This window comes from Lichenostomus cassidix, chromosome 7, assembly GCF_008360975.1.
Source record: "Lichenostomus cassidix isolate B80296 chromosome 7, HeHo_3.0, whole genome shotgun sequence".
Taxonomy (NCBI): domain Eukaryota; kingdom Metazoa; phylum Chordata; class Aves; order Passeriformes; family Meliphagidae; genus Lichenostomus; species Lichenostomus cassidix.
Genome location: NC_139488.1, coordinates 29,973,506 through 29,985,932, shown reverse-complemented (window position 1 = coordinate 29,985,932; position 12,427 = coordinate 29,973,506). Strand labels below are relative to the sequence as shown.

General features: G+C 37.6%; 1 long non-coding RNA gene across 1 annotated transcript; it reads left to right on the top strand.

The window, feature by feature from the left end:
- The first annotated feature begins 200 nt into the window (after positions 1-200).
- Positions 201-5,019, top strand: LOC146434892 (uncharacterized). The gene is made up of 3 exons (XR_014853305.1): positions 201-282; positions 823-919; positions 4,346-5,019. It is a non-coding gene; the product is annotated as an uncharacterized LOC146434892 (long non-coding RNA).
- Positions 5,020-12,427: the final 7,408 nt, after the last annotated feature.

Genomic DNA, 12,427 nt, shown 5'->3' with positions numbered 1-12,427 from the left:
AATGTATCAACAAGTGAAATCTGTCCTTGGATATGAGATAAAATTTACAGGCCAAAAAACCCTTTTGATACATTGTGAACCCAAATTCATTTTAAACTGAAGCTGAAGGCCATTCTTTGAGGCTTTGAGTTTTTTGTTGTTTTTTTTTAAAGATCAATCGTTACAATTACCATTGTAATTACCATTTTGCCTTCATCTACAGCACAGGTAACTGCAGTGGTTCCTCAGTGAGAAACTCAGATGCCTTGGACTGTGTGAGAAGGGAAAATCTCAACATTTGAGGTAAGAACATCTGTGTGTAAATCAAAGCTCAGAGGCAGGAGGGATGAATCCAAAATGAGCATCTAGTCACAAGCAAACCCATGCAAGTAATTTCCCTTTACCAGTCCAATTTCCACAGTTTTGATCCCACCCCTTCCAGGAATTCCAAACATTTTAAATCAGCTGAATTTTTATAAAATACTTTAATAATATTTTGAAGACATTGAGACTATATTCATATGTAGAAATGAATCATAAATTAGATAGTCAGAGAAAATATGCTAACAGCGATGCGAATATATTGGATTATCTACCAGAGCTCTGGAGAACTCAGCTGACAGGTCACTAGTTATTTAGTGTAACTCACACAAACACCAAGCAACAAACTTTGTTAAGATTTATGAAGAACTTGACTCATTTCTCTGCCTGGAAGTTATGGTGCAAAAGTTGAATTTGCTAAAACAAGTTGGTTGAGGAAAAGCCAAGCACCCTTGAAGGCAGATTTTTGACATGTGCTCAACTGGGGGCAGGAGTGCTGGAGAACCTCTCTGCCTTTTGCAGGTCTGATGGTTTGGACATGGAAAGAAATCTCCATAAGGCACTGCTAAACAATAGAAGGTCTCGGAGGAAAGTTGAAGAGTGTGGGATGTGAACTCAGGTAAAACTCAACATTCCAGAATATTTGGCTTCATTCAACAGAGGGAAATATGAGATATTGCAAGATTTCAGGAATGTTGTAATCTGTGTGATTTATGAGCACAAGCAATAGAAATTGGGCAAAAAGGCTGACTACAATGACAATTTAATGGTCCAAATGAAAATAAAATTAATTTTAACTGCTAGTGGGAAGCTTCCACACTCAGGAGTAAACATGAATGGAGAGTAGAATCTATAGAAATCCAGCTGGATCTGGCATGGGAAGAAATCTTGGCAGCAGGAATAACCTCCAGCAAATCAGATAGCTCTGATAGGAAAGGATTAGGGAAGAGGACAGAGCAGGATAAGGACAACAATAAATGCACATTTTTGCAGCTCTGATCAGATAAGTCTCGGACTAACAGAAAGCAGCTGGCAGGAACATAAATAAGAAATAATCAATGGTGTTGTAGGGGTAGAGCAGATTTCTGCTCAAAGGTTTATTCACTTTGCAGCAGTGAGCAGTAGCTGGTCATATTATTAAATTTAAGCTCTATTGGATTTCAAAATAATGCAGAAGATGAACGAAACTTGGTATGTGATGTTTCAAGCAGACTATTCAAATTTTAAACCTTCCATGATGAGGACCAATATCCAAATATTGAGTCATGTTTTCAGACATGAAAGATAAGTAATATAGAATCGTAGAATCATTAAGGTTGAAAAATACCTCCAAGACTATCAAGTTCAAACTTTGACCAAAATAATAACATAATCACAATATGTGATTATTCAAGCCTGAAATGTTGTCCCCATTTTAGAGGGAACTCATGAAATTTAAACTTGAATTTGAGATCTCAAGGCAGGACATTGATAAAAGATTTTGAAGGGGAACCAGTTTCACCCACAGCATGGACTAAAATGCATCTTCTCCATCCCACGTGGGAGCAGCACATTCACATTTCTGGCAGACGTTTTTATGACCAATTGAAGAAAGAAAATTTTCCTGCCATGACTCTTAAGAATGCTGCCTCAGAAGAAAGATACTCTGTGTGTGTTCAAGGTGATTATACTTATTTTTCGAGTGTCTTTTTTAAACACTTCACAGTAGTCTTGGCATTGAGGCAGAATTTAAAGTGATGGCTCAAAAGCTTTACCTACATCCATTGTTTAACACAACATCGACTTGACAGAGAGTTTCTTCTGTAAGGGAAAGCAATTTCCTCCGTGTACCTGAGCACAAAGGACACCAGTGGGGCTGGCACTGACATCTGCTGGCACTGCCCCGTGAGAAAGCAGCTACAAAATACAGCATTTCACAAAAAAAAAAAAAAATCCTAACTTTTAAATGCTGTTTTACAAATACTTGCTTCTCCTTCTTTCAACATGAGGTGTCTTTTGGTGGACAGAGATTTACATTTTTTTATCTGTAGGAGAAACTTAATCGCATATGCCCATGGAATAATCACCCTTGGAGTCTGGCTCTGGAAAACTCTTTTAAACTAAGAGACCATGCAAAAACCACAAAGCACTACATCTTTTGATGTACCTTGTTGATGACGGTTTGGTTTTTTAAATATTGCATGAAAGGATTTATTAAAACTTATTCAATCAGTTAAGTTTTTACGCTGTACCAACTCACAGGAGTGTGGCAAATCCAGTCTGAAATGGTGACAGAATCATGGAATGGTTTGGGTTGGAATGGACCTAAAGACCATGGGCAGGGACACCTTCCACTAGACTAGGTTGTTGAAAACCCCTTCCAACCTGGCCTTGAACACATCTAGGGATGGGAAAATGATGTGTTTGTGCACAGGGGTGCTTGGAGGCATCTGTACATCTACCCCATGGACACAGCCTGTGAGCACAATCTGCACCTTCAGGTATAGAAGGAAAACCAGCAAGTCTATGGGTATTTGTGTTTTGGTTCCATTATCCTTGGCATTGCTGTTCATCAAGACTAAATCTGCTGAAGCCTTGAGCCAGATCCAAACACAATCAATGTACATCAGGTTCTGGCATAAATATTAAACAGCAGCACAGATAAGTGCTGAGAGGGCAGGTGAAGAGCTCTTGTAAGATTACAAGGAAAATTCTTCATTGCTTCAGAAGCTCAGTTCATTAGTACCTGGAAACCTTTAAAAGACTCTTCAGAACAGAGCTGATGTGTGTACAATTTCTGGCCCTGTATCACCTGACAAAAATGTATATAAAAATTGTCTTTAAAATATATCTACCAAGAGAGCCTGGAAAAAGGGAAAATATATTTTAAAGGTCTGAAGCATTATCAAATTGCTTTTAAGTTAGATAATCAGACTTTAAGGGCAAATTTAATTGCATGTAGAGGCAAATATTTTTAAATCAAATTACAAAGCACGCGCTCAGCAACACCACCAAATGCAGGATTGGATTATTTTAGAATATCTTGTACAGTTTGAAAAAGGAAACAAAAATCTCAATTTTTCATCATGGCAGAGGTGACAGAGCCAAGCCTGGAGGGAAGCTCTGTCTCAGACTGGCACTATGAACAGCAACGTGTGACCGACCTACTTGTGCCATTTCCAGTAATTAAGTAGCACATCTGTCCTTCAAAAGGGGCACAGTAATGAACAGTAAATCAGGAGTAGAGAGGCATGGCTTTGTCAGAGGTGTCAGTCTGCAGAAAGGCTCATTATAGCACTGAATCCTTGTACCTTTTAAGGAGAGAGCAATGAGGGCAATTGCTGGGAGCCAAAGGCACATCCATAGCATCCCTCCCTCCGGCCAGGAAATGGTTTTCCACCCTTGCTTGCATAATTCATTATATATCAAATTACAGTAGGACAGCAATGCCAACTCCCCGTGCCAGTGAGGAGCTGCAGGCACAGGAGAGGCAGTGCTCCTTGGAATGCAACACCCTTGACAGGAATTCTGTATAATAAAATCGAAGCAGATATTCCCATTATTATTTACATCATGTTATTCCTGCAGGATTCAGCCAAGATTCACTGTCTTTACTCAGCACAAGCACCTCTCACACTACAGACCTCGGCAATTTAAGCAGGTCAAGAGAACTGTAAGAACATTGCCACAAAAAATCATTTACTCCTTTAAAAACTCTTTTAACATCACTGAAAATTTTAATGAAGTCAAGTCAGATCTGTCTGCAAAACAGACCTGGAAAAAGCCTTTGAATCAGATAGATATTTCAAATATTGTAAAAGGATGTTTTCCATTTTCAAAACCTGTTTCAATACATGGCTTGACAAAAGACCATTTCAGTTTGAAATTTGTTTAAATTGAATTACAGTAATGGGCTTTAAAATTACCTAAATATCAATACCTTATCCTTGTCTGATTAAATAGTTCAGGTCAGCTGAAATGACTCTAGGTATTCCAGCTGCAGAGATTTGGGGTTTTTAATCTGGAAAAAAATTATTTTTAAGAAATATATTTAATTGTCTTGCAGGGAAAGAAGCATCAGGCAATAGAACTGCCTCCCCTCCAACTCTATTAAACTGTATAAGCCACTGAATTTTTTTTTAAAAATGGTTTTTAAGAGTTATTTTCTTGCTTGAAGGCTGCCCACAAAACTTTCATCTTGGCTGCATTTATATATGAAATATTGTGAAGACCAGGAGCATTGTTATTAATCTATGAATTACCAGAGAACTTTGATGCAAACCCAAATGGACTGGAAAGAAGAATAGACACAATCTTTAGAGTTTCTTCTTTGGTGAACAGTCTGGACAACTTTTTCCAATTTGAGATTTTTTTCCTTTTTTTCCCTCTCTTCCCATTCCTCTGACAACTTCTGAAAAATCAGAGTTTGAATCAGAAAAACACATAAGCAGACAGAGCTAATTTTAGACACTTTTAGTTAGTCTGACTAATTGCTGAAACTCTGAGGTTACTTGAATTTCCTAAGAAAGAAAGCATTGGGAAATAATAGTTATTAAAGAAAAGTTGGGTAGAACAGAGAAGTAATCCTACATCTTGGGTTTGGCCTGGAAAAATCCTCTGAAGTTTTGACAGATGAGGTTCCCTGCATCAGGCTATATGAAAAGACATTAAGTGTAAGCGACTGTGAAGTAAACCTTAGAAATCAGACAGAATCTTCACTTTCCTCCTTAATTTGTGATTAAAAAATGCTTTTATTTGATAAAAATACTTTTTTTAAAATTGTGATTTAAAAAAAACCCAATAAGATGGGGAAAATAAAAATTAAAATAAGAGAAAGCTAATGAGAAAGCATAAAGGCAAGAAAATTGTGAAAATTTTTGGTGTGTGCATGGAGCAAAGATTTAACTAAGGAATATATGAACTTTACCCTTCTTTCCATCTATCCAATGACTTGGAATTGGCAAATCCTATTGCATATCATACCAGGAACAAGGAGCCCAAAAGAGCCATTTCTCTCATGGAAGAGACAGGAATGTCCAACGTTCCAGCTAAAGATACTGAAAAGGAGCTCACCACTCTCTCATAACCAATTTGCTTTTTTAAAACAGGTTAAGAACCAAGAGACAGAGGAGATTTCTGGGTACACAGTCAGGCACCTCAATGTCCAGATTAAACACAATTCACTTTGTTCAACACAATTCCTCAGTCTGGATCTGTCACAGGCTAAAAGGAATATACCATGTCCAATATATCCATTATGGGGGAGATGAAGCACTTCTTCCCCGATTCTGGCAATAAAACTGTCAGACAGGGCAGCTCTGGGGCTGGTGGAGATGTGACACAGCAAGAAAGGCCTGGAAGCACTTCTGAAATACTGCTATTTCACAGCACCAGTTACTCCTCACACCACAGCACTCACAGCAGGGATCTGAGACTGGAAGAGATCATTCCAGCATGCAGAATTCACAATCCTTTTCTGGGATCAGTTGACCTTCAGGCTCATAACTTAGTATCTGCTCAAGCAGACTGAAGTGTGTTATCCATCTCACTGTAAATCTCGGGGTGCCATATGTAATTTCCTTCTTACTACAACACACTCCTGTAGTCATCCTTATCATCAGGAAAAGTGATGTACAGCTTGTTGTAGTGCCAAAAAAATCCAGAGATTGCTGTACAGAAATATCAGAGCATGAAAGAGATTTAAGATTTCTTTGCTTAAGCTTTACAAATGGCAGACAAAAAATACCAATAAAAATGGGGCAAAAATTCCTCCTCTCATGGCATTTTCTCAAGTGACACTTGAAATATTGGAACTCTGCTATTACACTTATGGAAGCCAGACCAAATACTGATGTGTAAAAATGGCTTTATTGTGAGGTCAAAAGACCCTGCAGGATGACAGCAGCTGTATGGAGGTCCCACCATAGCTAATATCACCCCTTGCACCAGGGATAAATAGGGAATTCACTCAAGTATACATGGATTGCTGTAGACTGGCTTTGTACAAGTGCTCAGCAGGAGTACAGTAACACCTGGTCCACATCTGCCATGAATACTGAAGCTGAAAACTCAACTGACAGAGAGAAAGGAGCAAAGAGAGGAATATCTGCAGCTTCTCTACAAAGCTATTTTTACTACAAATGCACCTCCCTAGATTCAGGAGAGAATTAAAAGAGTGAAGTCCTTTGACCAGTCTACACAGGGAGTTTAGGCAATTTAATGTTTCCTCCTGGCTTTGGAGTCTGAAAAATTCAGTTAGGCAGGTCTTGGGTCAAGTCCCAGAAGAACTGTGGTGTCTTGTTAGTTCCATTTGTTATAACACTGGGAAAAAGTCCCTGGAAGCTTTTTGCAAAGAAACTCCTAAACAAGTCGATTTTGGAAGTATAATTTTTGGCATAACATGAATTTTTGAAGGTCAGGCTGTATGGATACAGTAGAAATGTTCAGAGTTCAGACACATTTCATTTTTTTTTCCTCCAAACTTTTGCAGATCTTTTCATGAGGAAGAAGCAGTCTCTATAATTCATCAGACCCTCTGGCTACAAACTTCTGCTGATCATCTTTTAAAAGTTTGGCAAATAGCAACTGCTTTGCTGAATTTAGGAGCAGTAAATATAGTTTGCTTCCTCTACAACTTATTCTTTCTTGTTATCCCAAAAACCAAAACAAACAAAAAGACCCCAACCCACAGTTTTTAGTCAACTGAATATGTGAATCTCAGCTGATATTATGAACAAACAGATGGCAGGGAAAGAATGGAGGAAACAGCAATATTCCTTACAAATAGTTCTAAAAACAAATGAGATCAGATGCTTTCTGCTCATTAGCAAAGAGCCAACCACAGAACAGTGAAAAATCCATCATATCCTTCCAAATAAAACCTTCACTAGAAGGGTGGAGGAAAGATTAGGGGAGTTTCTATTATGAACTCTATACTGTGATAATTCTTCGCTCTCCAGATTGGAGAGGACAACCCTGGCTGCTCCATTCATGTGATCAGACACCCAGGCTTAAACCCAGTAATAAAAATCATCTGCTTCAATGGGATTATTTGCACAAATGAGGGTTTGCAGAACAATGTTTTAAGTAGCCCACCCACGTGGTGTTCCCTGGGAGCCTTGGGGGAAATCTTCAGAAAGAAGCTTTTCGCAAGTGCTGTGCAATTTCACTGAAGAGGATAGGTCAGACACTCAGCTGATGCAATTCAAACCAGCATTGTTGATATTAGCTATTCTCTGAGGTCTTCCCTGTAAAGATCTGACCTCTAGAACCAGCTGTACATTAGCATTATCTTTTTATGCTTCCACAACAGATAGGTTTAATAAGAGGCCATCTCTTTTCAGAACGTTCTTGCTATGAGACAAAACAGAAATAGAGTCTGCAATAATACCAAGGTCAAAATGTACTGCAAAGAAACAGAAGAGCATTTCACCAGAGAATGGAATGGATGTTAAATATTTTAAGAATCTGCTGCTTAAATAAAAAGTAACCTCCTGTGCATTAAAAATACATTTATTGATCCTATTCAGGATTCAACAGAAGTATTTCCAGCAAAAGAAAACTTAAAAGGACTTGTCTGCTGCCAAAATGGGTATGTTTATGGGACTGTCTTTGGTAAATGTAGCAGAAATAATAAAACATACTTAATAAAAGGGTTTTAGTCCCTCTTTTCTCTTCAATAGTTAACCTAAATTACAATTTAAGCATTGGCAGTGCAAGGAGGGAATTTAAAGAGTGAGATAAGAAGAATAAAGGTGCATCACTTCAGACATTCTAGCTAATTTATGCAGATAGAAGTGTTAAACAAATAAATTAAAAAGACCCTCACTGACAACACTTGACAGAAATAGAAATCATGTTCTTTACTCTCAAGGTACCCTTATCTTTCTTCTCTTTCCCTTAGTGGATGTGAATCAGAAATTAACACTGGCAAAACAACTACTGAAAAACTGGAATCCCAAAGAAAAAGAACCTGGGTTCATTTTTGTTAATATGGAGTCTGGAACAAATTCAACCCCCAAATCATCCTCCTACACCCAAATAAACCCCATAACATGGAGCACTGACCTTCCTCAGCACATCACATTTGCACCCTTTATTTAATGCCTTTTTATCTTTGCAGTTCTGGGTTTTAAGTTCCACAAGAGACAAAGAGCCAACTCATTTTTGGGAGGAATGAAGAACTCTGTTCTTGGTATTATTAAAAAAATAACTGTGATGGTTTATTCAGTACCAGGCTTAGAATATGTGCTGCAAATAGGAGTTCTTCATAAACATTTTACCTCTTCCTATCAGTGCCTGTCCAGATTGTCAGAGTACAGAGAACTCTTTCAAGGTTTTTATCATCAAGGTCTTGTCTGACTTTGGAGTATATTTGCTCTGAGATTACTGATGGTACATAAAGAAAGCACAGCATGATCTAATCATGATGTGTTAAGCTCTGAAAATATTATTCTGAGAGATGCCATGGGAATTTCCAACCCAAAATAGAGATTTTTAATAGGATACCCTCACTCCATAAGGTAAGGAAATTTGGAAGGCACATTTTTAATGTGTATAGACAAGGCAGATTCCAGACTTTGATCACAAAGAGTGGGTGGGAGGTGAGGAACTCTACTTTTTATTGAGTGGATTTCTATGGAAAAGGCCTCTGGTGCCTTCAAGGGTCAAATCAGTACTTGTCCTGTAATTCTGTTCCCTGTCTCTCTTGACTTTGTACATCTGCATGTATCCTTCAGTTAGGAGACAGCAGAGCAAATATAATCTGAAATGGATACTGATTCCAAATGACCCATAAAAGAGTTGGCTTTTCTTCATGGACACCCTCAGGCTGGGGCTCAGCAGACACATGGGATCCCAAGACACAGAGCTGAGAACTCATGACTGATGTTTGAAGGAGAAAAGCTGAACGAAGGTCTTGATATCTATCTGGAAACCAGGCTGAGCTCTTGCTCCTTGAAGCACCTCATTTCCTCTGCCAAGGATTCTCCTAATGGGAATAAGGCTCTCTGAAGGCTAATGCATGGATTTATATGCTTGGACTAATAACCCTGAGCAGGGGATCTCACTGATACAGGCCAAGAACCATTAGAACATTGTGCACATGGACTTGTAGCAGTATCTGCCCTCAGCTCTGTGTTGTGCAGCACTGCAAATCCTGGGCAGAATGGACCAGCAGAGTAGCACCAACCCAGCTGCCAGCAGTGGCTGTTATTAACTAATTAGCAACATGGCTCCAATTGCTCCTTCCAAAATTTTTTCCTCATGTGAATACTACAGATCCAAGTGTTATGAAAATTTAAACGGGGAAATTACAGTCAAATTTCCATTCTTTAATATTACATCCCAGACAATAAAAAAACCCCGTGCCATATGAGACCAATTTTAAGATCCAGCACCAGTTAATTTCTTCCACAGATGGAGTTTGTAGGAGCCCCTGCATAAGTCTCTCTTACATTTCTCTGCTGAAAAGTAACCAATACTCAATTTGGCTATCAGATACTTATCACCACATCATGGCAGATTTCCATGATACTTTGTGATAACTATTAGTTTTAAAACTGATTTTGATTTATAGTAATTTACTGGGTTAATCCGTTGATTAATTCCTTTAATTGATGTTTGAGTATATCAGAGAAACAAACACTTTTAAAAAATAAACATAAAAAGACACAAAACTATGAGAAATATCATTTAGATAATTAAATTCAAAAAAGAACCACACAGGGTATTTCTAACTCTCTTCATCCTGTATAGTTTCCAACTTCTCAATGCATAAAAGTGATGTAGAAACCCCATAATAATTGCTGAAGTTACTCATTAAAATGCAGAGCTATGTGAAAGGGAAGCATGGAAAACATTTCTGACATCTACAGGCAAGGTAAAGTTTTCGAAAGAAATACGTTTGCAGATCAATCCCACAGCTAAAAGACTGACATAAATTAGCATTCTTCTGTCAGGTGTTTGAAACAAGTGAACCTATCTTTTAGCAACCAAAGCTAAAAATATGGAACAGTTACTTTTGCTTTCAGCAGGACAAGTGCTTTGCATAAAATGAAATATTCATAAAACAACGTGGTTATAAAAATAGGTAATTTATCACAGCAATCAGAAAAAACAAGGCCCAGGAATTGTATCCATATCCTAGGGAGGGTAAGGAGCATTCTGGTGCCCTGCTGTCTCCCAGGACATATTGACATGTCCTAGAAAAGAGTGGATTGGATGAGGGAAGATGCCAGGGGAAGACAAAGCTGATCTCACATTTGCCTCAGAAGGAGGCTCAGTTCAGCTCAGGAGGAGTCTGCTGAAAGATAAAAATTTGGCTATTTCTAATTGATTGGCAGTTTTACGAAGGGTACAAATGTGGGAACTCATCTGGAACCATCATACATTTTGCTTGTTGTCAAAACTGGGATTAAGGTCAGGTCTCAGAGGAGTGGGGGAAGAGTGGAGGGTAGGCAGGGCATTAATCCACTGACAGCAAAACCTCAGCAAAGTTTGAAATAGAGTTTTCTTTATGAGCCTTACATTATTTTCATTCCTCTTAAACAAAAGGCAATGCACTAGAAGAGTGTTTGTGAAATAATATGCATGTGTGAGCAGAAATAATGGCTTCATGTATTTAAACTGGAAAGAAGGAAACAGTGTTCTTGTTTCACTTGGCTGAAAGAGAGCAAGTGAGAGAGGGAGGAACAAGGCACTCATTAAGGTAAAATAAAGTATTTAACATGTTTCATATTAAGTGAATTGGCGTACCTAAAGACTTCAGCTCAAGTGCAAAACATATGAATCTATTTTTAATTTACTAGGTTTATGAATTTTACAACATAGCCTGGAAAAGCAAGAAGGAAAGGGTGGGTAAAAGTTACAGAGTTAACAGATTAAATTATTGAGACTAATTGTAAGAACACAGAAAACTGCAAACGTAAAATTAAAATATAATTATAAACAAACAAAAACAACTACAGGGGCCCTGGAAAATATGTGGGAAACAATTTAGGGATTCTAAACCTAATGGCTTTTCAAATGTTTTATTAACACATTTCCTTTAACTGGGAAATGGTAGAAATGAGGTTCATTATGGTTTCAAAGAAAAGCTCCAAGCACTTTATAACTGCATACAAGGCCTTCAAATATTCCTGTGAAATGTTGCACTTGAATACATGCTCATAGCTCACCCTCCCTTAAAACAAAACCTCTGGGAAAGAAGGAATCACATCCCAAGTGACTAAAATCAAAGATTGTTGCCTTTGCTTCTCCTGGCCAAGGTCCTGTTACTGAGGAGAATGGGAATTTTGGTTCCTCTGTGCTATTTCAGAGTTGAGATCACCATGAGGGTTGGGAGGGCAGGGTGAAGTTTATAACTGCCTTTTCTTAAAAGACTGATTTCTGCTGAAAACATTTATCCCAAGTTTTAAGTTATGAAACACCAATTTTACTGATTCATATTTAGGTAATACAAAGACAATGTCTATGATTTTATCTGTGAGATAAAATGTTGTTTGCCTTTTTTAACAGCAATTATTTCTTGTCCATAGATCAGTTTGAGTTTTTCTGAGCAAAGGTTCCCTGGTATGCCAGAAAAGGACTAATGAAACTATTTTTAAAAGTTCATTTTCTATAAGTAATGAGAAAGGAAGAGTTGTTTTCAGTTTAGTTAAAAGGATCTTTAGCAATCTGGAAATTGTTTTCTATTTTACTTTGTTACAACAGTCATCATTCTCACTGAGAATTTCAGAGCATTAAAGGTACTTAAATATCAGGGGAAATGAGTACTTAAATCAACCCATTATTCAAAAATTAAACACTAAGCTCTTCAGTTTTCAGTCCCATACTCTTTCTAGTGTCATATTTGATACTACTATCAGTAACTTGAGTTCACATAGCTTTTATTGCTGTAAAGTAGCTTTCTTGTGTCTAAGTATTAACTTAACAAACAATTGTTAATACTACTGAATTAATGTCTATGAATTTTAAGTATTTCCTTTGAATAACTGTAAGCTCAACAGGATTTAAGAAATGCAATCTCCTCACTATTGTGTGCAAACAGCAAAAACGAAAGAATGAATAAACACAGGAGACCTAACTTCAAAAATAAAATTACTAAAGGCGTTCATCACACTCTTAAAAATTCCTGTGAAAATTATCT